We start from the raw sequence: 12,655 nt of genomic DNA on the forward strand, positions 1-12,655 counted from the left end.
TAACTGATAGTCTTTAGGCATAAATTTGGCTTTCATTTTACTTACCATTTTATCCCATTGCTTGATCTTGGACTTTCCTTTCCTCGCTCTGGATGTCTGTAGTTCATCCCACCAAATAGCTGCATGGCCCTTTAATATGGTAACTGCAAATTTCACCTTCTTTTTGTCATTAGTTTCCTCTTCATAGTCAAAATATTTGTCCAATGAATTGATCCAATCCATTAGCTCTTCTGTATTGAGACTCCCTTCATACATAGGAATTTCCATCTTTGCTTTTCCTCCTACTTTCGCCAACATCTTGATGACTTTGGCAGTTTCATTGTCTTCATCTACTTCCTCCTCAGGAAATTATTTTGAAGATCTCTCATCTCCTTCATCAGGCGCTCTTTTCTTAGCAGTCTCAATTGTCTCCATTCTCGTACACATACTCCAGACCTCTTCCAGTAGAATTGCATTTGCTTTAGGTATTCCTCGACCAATTCTAGCTCCTCTCCTTGGCAGCATTTTCACTGCAAACAACCCTTTCTTCTGCTCTGATACCCCTGGATCCCTTTTATCTTATAACCCAACTATTCTTCTTTTTAACTGAAATACAATGCAAAACAATGGGATTTTTCCTTTTTATATTGGAGCGCTTATCGTACGCCGAAATTCAACGCATCAACCCTCTGTGACTGTTGATCTGGATCTATGAGATCCAACGGTCGTCAAAGATTTCGGGTAGAACAATAGATCGGGAGTTAAACACCTGATAAAGAGGTTTTATTCCCCTCCACCTTTGCTACATGGCAACGTTTCAATGGAATCGGGTGCCGGACCACTAAAACGACTTACAGCTTTCAACACGCCCGATAACCATCCACTGTAGCAAGACCGCTTAGCGATCCAACGGTCGCGGTTGATCGCAATCCAATGGTTGCGATTTAATCGCTCGATTACAAGTCAAGATGTCCAATTTCCAGGCTCTCTATGCTTCAAAGCACCGATCCAATCTCGGCCTTATGGACCCGATATGGTATAGATCCTCGCTTATAAAAGTTTCAAGTCCGGATTCCAAATCCGACTATGTTTTGCACTTGTTTTTAGTGTAAACTGGGTTTTACACTTGTAGGGTCGAAACTACATAATAAACTCGCCGATTATTCTTTTAACTCAGTATTTCTATAGTAAAGCATGAAAACAAAGCAAGCATCAATATCATCCGAATACAGAGAATTTGCAAGCAAACAAGGGTTTCCATAGGTTCGATAACCAGTCTTACACACAATATGATTTATTCATAATAAATTACTTACAGAGTCTCGACCTTGGGCCTGATTACAACAAAATAAAAGACCTCTGTTTCCTATGAAATCCACACACAATTTTTCTCTTGCTCTACTAACTCCACTCCTCAATCCTCTCTCTCTTCATTACATTTTTCCTTCCTTTTATAAATCGAATATCACTCTAACTGTGTCTAACAAATCAATCCCTATTTTCAATAAATCTAACAACAAATCTTCTAATTCCTAGCTCTATCTCACACCTATGCTAACAACTCATCTTTGAGCCTAAAATAAGACAATTCCTAACTTATTACAATAATGAAATACAACTCATTTCTTAAGAGATCAAACCCTCTCAGTAAAACTGATTTTTTGACCAATTAGGTCAATGAAATTCAACTTGTTTAGCCACAACATGTGAACAAACTTTCACATTGTTGGCTAAGTCCGAATGCTCCTGCATCAATAAGACATTTCGATTAAATGATAAGTGGCCTCTCTCATACTACTTTTTTTAGTCAATCGTAAGCTAAGGAAAGGTAGTAGTTCTTTGTTGTTTTTTACTAGATTTCTCTAAGCTCTAAGGAGATCGCCCTTGTCCGCAAGAGGGATTAGTCCTCCTAACACTAGTAGGTGTCACTTTGGTTTATCATGGCTAAGGAAAATGGAAAAGGCAAAGATACATTAATTGGCATTTTATTTATGAAATAAAAGGAAATAAGAGAAAAGGAAGGTGAAAGGTTACATAATTGCATGAGAGGAAATATGAAGGAAAAATTAAGGAAAATGAATAAAAATGAAGAAAAGGCTTCTGAGGATTAGTTCATGGCTTTTGTTAGTTTAATATTTTGTCATTTCAGTTTTGGAGCTCTCTCTCTATTCTCTCTCTCTCATACTCTTGCACACTTAGAGAAATCTTGTAGCATTGTTGAAGCACTCTAGTTTTCATTCGATTTGGAAAAAGAAATAAAATGAAAGTAGGAAAGCATAAGGGAACATGTGGATCAGTAGATACAACTATATTTCTTTGCAGATGCTGAATTGCATGTAAGATTTCCTTGCTAGTTTTGGCATGCATGGTATATGCATGTGATTATTTGGTTATGATTTTTCATTGGCATGGAGGTTTTCCTGGATTAAAATTGGTTTTATTAGCCTTTGCATTTCCTAGATAGCCATGGGCTTGTGGGTTTTCTCATTTGTTTTATGATTGGTGCTCATGTTCCTTATGACTATGGGTTAAGTTAGTAGTTCCTGAAGTCTTGGTTGGACAAATGCTCTAGAAAACCTGGAACAACTTTGGTTGAGTTACTAGTCATGGAAGCCTTGGTTGGACAAACGCTCTTGATCTCTTGTTGGGTTGAGTTATTAGTCCTGGAGCCTTAGTTGGAAAAACGCTCTGGATCCCTGTGGCAATTGTGGGTTGAGTTATGCTTCCTGGAGCCAGGTTGGAACAATTTCTCTGGATCCGTAGACATCTTGGGTAGAGACCGATCTGTTTGGTGTTAGTGATGGCCGACCATGAGGTGGAATCAATGGTTGAGGGTTAAGGTGGTTTGGCCTCTGGAAGCCCTAGTTCGTTTTTTTTTTGTTTATTCCATAAGATCCCACATTCATGCTTGAAATATGGCGTGGGGGTGATTGAATGAGAGATTTGGTTCATCCCAATCTATGGCCGAGTGGTACATGGAAGTCCCTAACTTGGTTGGATTTTGCATATGCTAATAAGAGCTATTTTCCTCTTACATTTTTGAGTAAATGTACTTGTTATGATGTGGCTTTGATGGTTGTTCAATCATTGTTTCTATTCTGGTTATATGTTGGTTATAAACATGGTTTCATAATAGATTCTAGCTATGGCTCTCTATATATTTGATTGGATAATGAATGGTTAATGAATGCATGAGATAATATATGTTATTGCAACTATTATGAGAGGGAATTAGACCTTCTTGATGATTCTCAGATAAGTATCAAATCCTTTTGTTCAGATATGCATTAATGACCTATAGATTACATGTTCACAATGTGTTTGACGAAATGTATGTCATGGTTAGGCTTAGTTAGGTCGAATCCTTGTCTAAGTTTTGTGTTAATCGATTTTTCCTAGTGTCATTCATCATTATGGAAATTTCTATCAAGTTTTGGGCAGAGTTCTGGATCCTAGCCTTGAGAAAGTGGCTGAGATTCCAGGGTTGCATGCACAATACTGGGAATTCTAGACTACAGTTGCTGGGAGTGAGGGTTATCCATGCGACTAGAGGGTCATAGTCACTATATTTCCATGTTATTCAAGCGAATGGGAGCCTAGCTCACTAAAAAGGCAAGTCAACTCAAGGGTTGGGCACCTGGAATGGTTGTTTGGCTCATGCGGGTCCTGTAGCTCTTGAGGAAGGCTAGTATAATATTGGTTTGTCGATTCCACTTCCTTAATTGTACTTAGGAGGTTGAGTCATGCCATAGTAGCTCCTCCTCTCATGTTTACCTTGGTAGGCCAGTAAAGGTGGGTAGATATGGGAGGGGTGGTTATAGAATGATATTAGAGCAAGGTTCAATACTTAGACTAGATGAGCGAAATGTGTTTGTCATTCATGCATGTTAGTTGTCTACGTGTTTGTCATGCATTAGTTGTCTATGCGATTATTATGCATGCATTGTGATAGTAATTGTTGTAGTTTATGTCATCATGATGCTACTGTGTTGGTTGAGATAGAGCAAGAGATGCAGATCATCAGAGCGAGGTTGTAGCACTGGACCTCAAGGTAAAAGCACATCGTCATACATGTATTGTATGTTGGGCATGCAAGTATGTTGGTTAATGGTTGTTATAAACATTATGGTTATGTACATGCCTGTCATTCTATTGTTGTTGTGGTTACATGCACGATGGATGTTAGTTAATCAATGTGGTCATATGCACATGCATCAAATAGACATCAATGGTAGTAACTTGTTGTTATATGCATTGTGGTCATATACATGATGAATATGGCCATTACAGTTAATATCTTGATGTTATATGTATCATGTTAATATAGATTGGCATGTGCAAATGGATATGGTTATGATACTTAGGTTTGAGCCAATATATTTGTGATATTATGGAGTACTAATCTAGACTGACTTGTGCAGATGTGATAGCCTCCCCTGAGATACATTGAGGTATGAGTTTGATTATGTCATTTATTTGATTTAGCTAACATTGTATGTTTATAGGTTGTTTGAATGTTTGATTAATTTCATGATATGAGTATGTGTGCCCATGAGGTTGCATGAAGGAATGATCGTTTTTTTAAGAAAATGGTACTAACACAATCTATGCTGAGACAATTGAAATGTACTTGAGTGCAAGTTGTAGTATTATGAGTAATGACTGTGATTTGATTATGATATGGCTGTTAGTCTTGGTAAAGGTTGATTTCAAATTAATAAACATGATGTCTTGATCTTGTGACTGACATGTGTGAAGAGTTGTAGGGCAACATGCTTAGCATTAGCGTGACAAGGTAACAATTAATTTGTTTATATATCTAACAATTGAGTGATTTGATAGCACCTAATAAGATTCAATTTCAGAAAGGAAAAAGGGTAAAGGAAAGGAATTGGGCGAGAATTCATTTGGCTATGTTTGGAAACCACAATTCCAAATGAATGAGTACTTTGCATGAATACATGAATTCTTCTTAACTTTTATTTTGTCTATGTTATGTGGATATATGCTATATTCATGAACATATATTTGAGAGGTATAACAATTGCCTTCCAATTATAGTTGGATTTGTCAAGGAATTGGATCCCCCAGATAGATGATATATGTATGTGTTTAGTTACAAGGCAACGTGCTTGGCACAAAAAGGTAAGGTAATTGGTATATTGTTATGTTTATTTATGCACTAAGAATTGTGTGTTTATGGGAATACGATGCAATGGCAAAACAAGGTTTGGGTTGAGATTTCCCTTGGAAGCATTGGGAGCCCATGGGGTTGAGTCATGGTAATTGTTTCTAGTTTTGTGCTCTCGGTCTTTTGTGATTTACTTGTGCTTGATTTGCAGTTTTGATTGTGTCTAGTGCATGGCCATGCCACTTTTTTGTGGTGGCGTAATGTTATTGGTTTTCATGGTTTTATTCTTTTTTGTTTCTTGTTGTTTCCATTTATGTTTTAAGGGTCTTGCGAATTCGTTTGGGAAAGATGAATTTAATAGAGATAAGGGAGAGATGAATGAAACCCAATAGGCAATGTAAGACCCAGATGAAGCTTGGTGCATGACTAAAGGGTAGCTGAAGGGAAGGGTATGACAGTCAGTTGGATTGGTTAGGTCCATCGAGGTGAATGGATGATAGAAGAAAAATCATGATATAGGTAATCATGAAAGATAAGGTAAATGGATTTGAGGTGTCATATGCCTTGACTATGTTGGGAGTTGTTGTTCTAAATGTTGTTCATGTACACGAATAAAGGAAGTTCTCTTAAACTTGACCTTATGATATCTGGTAATTATGTTGTGATCATGATTATGATGATGTCTATATATTTATATATGTATGTATGTATATCGTTGTCTGGTAGGGTCATCAGAGATCATGGTTATTTTATGTTAATGTTTATATAGATATGTATGTATGTATGTCATTGTCAAATAGGGTTGTCAGGGATCATTCTTGTGGAGGAATGATTGCTTATGCAAGTGAATGCCATGAAGAGGTTCCTGGCTATGAGGAATCAAGTGGGCAGAATAGCCCAACAAATTTATGAGATTAGTATCGTGTGGGTATGAATTGATATTATGTGCTTATACTATGCCTATATTTATGCTATGGCATGTAATTCTAAGGGATACATCAGTGGAATGAAAGTAATGTTCTTTGCGACATGCTAGGACAAGCATGGATAGTGGAATGACACTAGAGGCAAAGTTGCCCGGTAAAAACAATGTGGTCTTTGGATGTGCAGTAATATTGTTGTGTATATGTTGTACATGTTGTATATATGGTGGTGCATGTTTCATATGTGGTGTTGTGTACATATGGTGTTGTGTGCATGTTATATATGCGGTGTTGTGTACATATGGTGTTATGTGTATGTTGCATATGTAGTACTGTGTACATATGGTGTTGTGTGCATGTTGCATACTCGGTGCTATGTACATATGGTGTGGTGTACATGTTGTACATATGGGGTTGTGTATATATGGTGTTGTGTACATGTTGTACATGCGATGCTGTGCACATGTGGTGTTGTGCACATGTGGTGATATGTACATGTTGTACATGTGGTTTTGTGTGCAGGCGGTATACATGTGGTGTTATGTACATGTGATGTGTATACATTGTGTAGGTGGTGTTGTGTGCACAATGTGCAGGTGGTGCCGTGTACATGTGGTGTTGTGTACTCGTTGTGCAGGTGGTGTCGTATACATGTGGTGTTATGTACACATTTTGCAGGTGGTTTTGTGTACATATGGTACTGTGTACATGTTGTACATGTGGTCCTGTTATACACGCGGTATTGTGTATATGTCGTACATGTTATGTTGTGTATATTTGCTACTGTCTACATGCATTGTGGAGTCATGGTATCATGACATGTGTATTTGTTGAGTTGTAGTATGTGTATGTATATGTATTATGTAGTACACCAGATGTAGGAGTATGTATTGTGTTGTGTTGTACACCGAGTGTATGTGTATGTGTCGTGATGTATAGCAGGTGTAGGTGTATGTATTGTGTGGTGTCATACGCCATGTGTGGATGTATGTGTTATGATGTACATTGTGTGTATGTGTACATGATTGAAGAGAAGAAAATGCATTGGGTGTTTTTCGTATGTGGAAACGGATCAAACGTGTGTATAGAAAGGACAAAGGATAAAGGAAGAGGCAAAGGACCGATGAAGGATAAGTATCAAAATTTATTTCAATTTTTATTATGCATGTGATCTATGATTTTGATTCATGATGATTAGACATGATCTATGGCTTTGGTTTATGATGGTTACATGTGATCTATGATTTTGATTATGATGGTTGTGTTTTGAGCTAACCGGATGTGATATGTTTATACATGATGATTTGATCAAATATCTATTTTAACTTGTTGTGACAGGAAGTGAATAGAATTTCAAGTGTACCTTATTGACAAGCCACCAATGAGGTATGATTTGAATTTATTTCAATTCATTTTGAGTCTAATAGAAATTATGTGCTTGGTACAGGAAAGCATGGAAAATTCCTGGATTGGGTGGTTGAAATTGAATGCAAGCATTAGAAATAATAACAAAAGGAATTGGAACAAACAATATTATGTTGGTAAAGCACTTCAGGAGTAGGGCCATTGTGGGACACTAGTAACCAATAATGTCCTTTGATTTCCATGAGTATGCTATGACCATTATGATGGTTTTGAGGTAGGGATATGCCTTGGTTTTTGGACCTTCTGATGCGAGAAAACCTTGTGAAGGGATGGATCACTTAAGGGATTGTGTAGCAGAGAAGGGGATGCCAACAAAACTTGGAAGGTGCATGACCGCACAGAAGGATGTGACCAGATATCTTGGGGGACTATGTAGCAGAGAAGGGAATGCCAAGGGATGGATTTTTTTGGTCATTAGCATTTCCAAATGGAATCAAAATCACATTGTGAGTTTGACCTGGAATAATGAGCCGGTAACTATTCATTGAGAGAACAAGTAGTGCAGGTATCATAGTGTTGGATATTGGATGTAGGTTTGACTTTGGTAGGAGATTTTGGACTTTCTAAGAAGGAGGTGAATCCTAGTACTAATTTTGAAGGTGGAGGTATGAGCCTTTAGATTTTCTTGTTGTGGATGCAAGCATCATATCCTTTTATTTGTTGGTTAAGGCAAATGTGCATGTGTATATTATTATGAATACTATATCGAGCTAGATTTATAAAGCTCCATAGACAGTATGATTATTTGTTGGTTGAAGCAAATGTGCATAAGTATATGTGGTTGTTATTGTAAATATCGTAATGAGATGTGTTATAAAGCTCCAGTAAGTGGTATGTTTGTCATGTTTTCAGTAGTTGGTTATTGTAAATATTGCAATGAGCTGTGTTACAAAGCTCCATAAGCAGTATGTTTTTGTTGGTTTATAAGTGTCATTAAACACTGAGGACGGTGTTCCCCCAAGGAGGATGGTTCTGTAACAACCCCTGGTTGAATTTCCATGTAAAAAAATATAAGAACAAGGTCATGGGACACATATTCCAAGCTTAATGGTGGGAAAAACATCCTAGTGGATGTCACTTCAATTTATTATGGCTAAGGAAATTGAGAAGGCATTGGCGAAGGAAAAGAGATATTAATTAGCATTTTATTTATGAAATAAAGGAAAATAGAAGAAAAGGAAGATGAAAGGTCCTGTTAAACACACATGGACAGCCAAGACAGTATGAAAGATAAACATGCAATTCATTTTTTATTAACAGAAGATATACATTTATAGTACATTATGTGACTCTTGGGTTTCAGATCCCAAGGTCTCTTGGACTGCTTTTGTCCATTCAACTTCCACACTAACCATTTAGGATTAGGTGTCCAACATTCCCCCCCTTAATCCGAAGGGTTATGTATGAGTCCAAGAAGAGAGCTGTAATACAACATGTGCAAAAAATGCATGGCAGCACTAGGCTGAATGTGCTCTATGAAATGTTGGTATAAAGGGCAGTGGTTTAAGGATGACCACCAACACTGGAATGCTTAGTGCAGTTCCCAGAACTCTTCCAATACTGGCAAGAAATTGAAGTTTTCTGCTAGAGGAAGTGATCCTATTGTTTTAAAGAGGGAAACCTTCAACCATAAAAGGGAGGTCTCACCCCGCATAAAAGGTAAAACTTCAACCTGAAAAGGGCTGTGATGGTTTAAGGATAACCAACAACTCTGGAATGCTTAATGCAATTCCTTGAACTCTTCCAAAACTGGCAAGAGGCTGGTGTCTTCTGCCAGAGGAAGTGTTCTTAATCTGTGATGGTTTAAGGATGACCAACAACTCTGTAATTCCTGGAACTCTTCCAAAACAGGCAAGAAGCTGGAGTCTTCTGCTAGAGGAAGTGTCCCAGATTGCCAACTGAAGGCATGTTCAGGCATCTTTGTTTCTGGCTACAACTCTGAAATTGGCGTGGCAGGTTGTGGCTCAGGCTCGCTTGATGTGACTTTGAAGCTTGTAGATGACCATCATTTCCCCCCCTATCAGGTACAAGGTGAGAAGATGGAGAAAACTCAACTGCAAGACTGTTCAATACTCTAGAACAAGTTCTAACATGCGTTTGGAATATCTTCTTGGTTGTTGATGCCCATTGCCAAGAAGCGATCCATCCAAGATGAATCTTTGTTCTTGCAGGACGTTTATTTCTGAAGCATCTGTGTGAAGAATGACTGGTTTTATGACAGTGCTTACATGGATGAAGATCAAAACAGTGATCTTTCAAATGGCCAACTCGATCACAGTGTTGGCATTTCACAATCTGTTGTTGTTGTTGTTGCTGTGGAAGAGGGGCAGAGTCCGGAACAGCTGAAGCTGAACTGTCATAAGGAGTAGGTGAACTGTCATGAATGAATCCAGCACTCTGAAACTGAATGGGCTTGGCATAGTCTGGAATATGAAAGGACAAGTCCTTGTCATATCCAAGACCAGTTTTGTGCTTGTTGTGGACAAGCTGTTCCCAAGGTCTGATGATGGGCTTGGGAAGTGCAGACTGAGTTTCTGCATCTGCATGTACAATTGCTGCTTTATTGGGCACTGGATCTGAATGAACTTCAGCAATATTGTTTTGTTGTTTATGGGAGTCTGTTTCATTGTTCTGAACAGAAACAGGTTCAGAATGATGACTCCACTGCTGTAATTCTTCTTGCTGTAGCTTTGTCTCCAACTGCAAAAACTCAATATTTTCCTGTGCATTTTGTAGACATGTCTGAATTTCTGAGAGAAAATCCTTACTGATTCTGACTGTCCCATCAACAGTGGAAAAGATTAGACTATTTAGTAACTGTAATGCATCATCAATTTGCTCCATTTAATGACAATGTTGCACAAATATCTCATACAATGCCAAATAACCGCAAATTTAAAGAATATAAATAGCCCCCAATGCTTATGAACTTTGAACTCTGTCGTTCCAATTAATCCTCCAATTGATGAGGATGCCCTTTTAACAGCTCAGACCACATTAATACAAATGTCTCAGTTCTTTGATGGAATGGATGAGGATGGAAATCTTCGAAATACCAATGGACATGACACAGATGGAGATGCTGGTTATTTTGAAAAATAATGCAAAGTGGCACCTTCTAGTAATGGCAAACAGCAATGCTATAAGGGAAGGTGCAATCAGTGGTAAACAAGGAACCCTAGATTAGATTGTGCATCTTTTGAGCATTATATACGTTATAGAATTCATCGAGCCCTGAGTGGATGTATACGGCACTGATCTCAAAAATCCTGGCACAGTGAAGTCAGGTTATATATATATATATATATATATATATATATATATATATATATATATATATATATATATATATATATATAGATATATAGATATATATATATATATATATATATACGTGGTTCTCTCAATGTTTATGGGACTATACTATTTTTGAAGTTCATCAACCATATGACCAATCTCGATCACTGAATTATGCTAACAACCTGCTATAGGAACTTTCCATTTGATGCAATTAGAAATGCATATCATGGCAAACTTTTCATATAGAATAGCTGGAAATTAATCAAATAATGCAAGAAATATTCTTGGTGTTGTCCTGTTCGGATTTGTGAGAAGTCCGTGGCATTTTCGGGTAAATATGCAACACACAAGGCTTTCTGCTGCCAGATTATTTACAGTTATAATTGGTTGAGATCTGACTTGACATACATAGTATATTGATGATCCATGGCCGCGCTTTTGATTTGTTCATTTGTTCATGTTTATATATACATAAACAATTACGTATTCCGCGTCATCCAACAGCTTTGATTCCCTGCTTTTCGTCCATATTAGGATTTTCGTTTTGACTTTGATATCAATAATGAAAGGTTCATGAATGTATTAATTAGGTTTGTAAACTCCCTGGAGATCGAGAATCGCACGGGAGAAAACGCTTCAGACAGATGCTACGTAAATTCTTTATTCCAGGAACTCGCCAGACAGACAATTCTACAAGCTTGCATTGCGGATTGCCTGTACTTGATCCAGGGTTAACATAAAAATTGAATAGTTTCCTTGTATTAGAAGATGATTACAGGATTGTGATTGGAGATGCGATGTCTACTTCTTCTAAACAAGATTTCATTTATTCGAAATTGTTTGTAACCAGAGGCGTGGCCTGCTTAGAATCTTTGATCCTCTTAAATGAATTTTCAGCGTACCATTATTCAATGTACACATGTAAAACGGTCTTCAAAATAGTTCAAGAACCAAAGCAAACATCATCGTTCAATATAGTGCAACATACATACCATAGAATACCAAACGGTCTTCACAGAGCATACACCTCCCAGTACCACAATCCGGCGGAATTGTTTATGTGTTTGATAGCGTGCCACCTGAGAAGGTACAGTCAGTGCTTTTACTTTTGGGTGGTCGTGAAATACCTCCAGGCCTCTCAGGCATGCCTATTCGTGGCCATCATCATCAAAAGGTTTTGGCAGACATACCACAACGTTTGAATCAACCACAAAGAATTGCTTCACTTACGAGATTCCGAGAAAAGCGTAAAGAGCGTTGTTTTGACAAGAAGATCCGCTACAGTGTGCGGAAAGAAGTTGCTCTTAGGATGCAACGTAACAAAGGTCAATTTACATCTACACAGTCCAATTCTGAGGATTTGGGTTCATCTGCAGCAAAGTGGGATCCCTCTCAAGGTTGGCACCCTGACAGTAATGGTAACCAACAAGAAGTTGTAACTCCAGAATGAGCGGAATTGTTTATGTGCATTCAATGGCAGACAACATCGTATTCACCATAATATCGCATATATGCCACATTTTCACTGCAAATTCAACAAATATATACCGCATCTTTCAAAACTGGCAAGATTCATCAAACACGCTTCATCAAACAACGAACACGAGAAGCAGATTCATCAAATACGCTTCAGTATTGCAGATAGCACCTTCCTTCCTTTAAAATGTAGCTGCTCAGCTTCAGTGCCTTCCCTGAAAACCTCCTAGACCTAATTCGAAATATCCATTGCAAATGTGTATCTGCTAATAAAATTGGTGACCATTAACACCAATCAGAGGACATCATAAGCTCTGGAGCAGTGGCATTGCGGAGGAAAACAGGGTATCCAAAAGGGCATTGCATTTGAAACCCAGATTGTGTATACTGTAAAACTGTAATCTTCAGTGATAATTTTTAA

At 37.8% G+C, this 12,655-nt stretch overlaps 1 pseudogene; it reads left to right on the forward strand.

The window, feature by feature from the left end:
- The first annotated feature begins 10,464 nt into the window (after positions 1–10,464).
- On the forward strand, positions 10,465–12,208 carry LOC149205522 (GATA transcription factor 28 pseudogene; annotated as a pseudogene).
- Positions 12,209–12,655: the final 447 nt, after the last annotated feature.

The sequence above is a fragment of the Pinus tabuliformis genome, chromosome 1_2, assembly GCF_031772625.1.
Source record: "Pinus tabuliformis cultivar Carrire ecotype Pingquan chromosome 1_2, CPIR1, whole genome shotgun sequence".
NCBI classification, from domain to species: Eukaryota; Viridiplantae; Streptophyta; class Pinopsida; order Pinales; family Pinaceae; genus Pinus; species Pinus tabuliformis.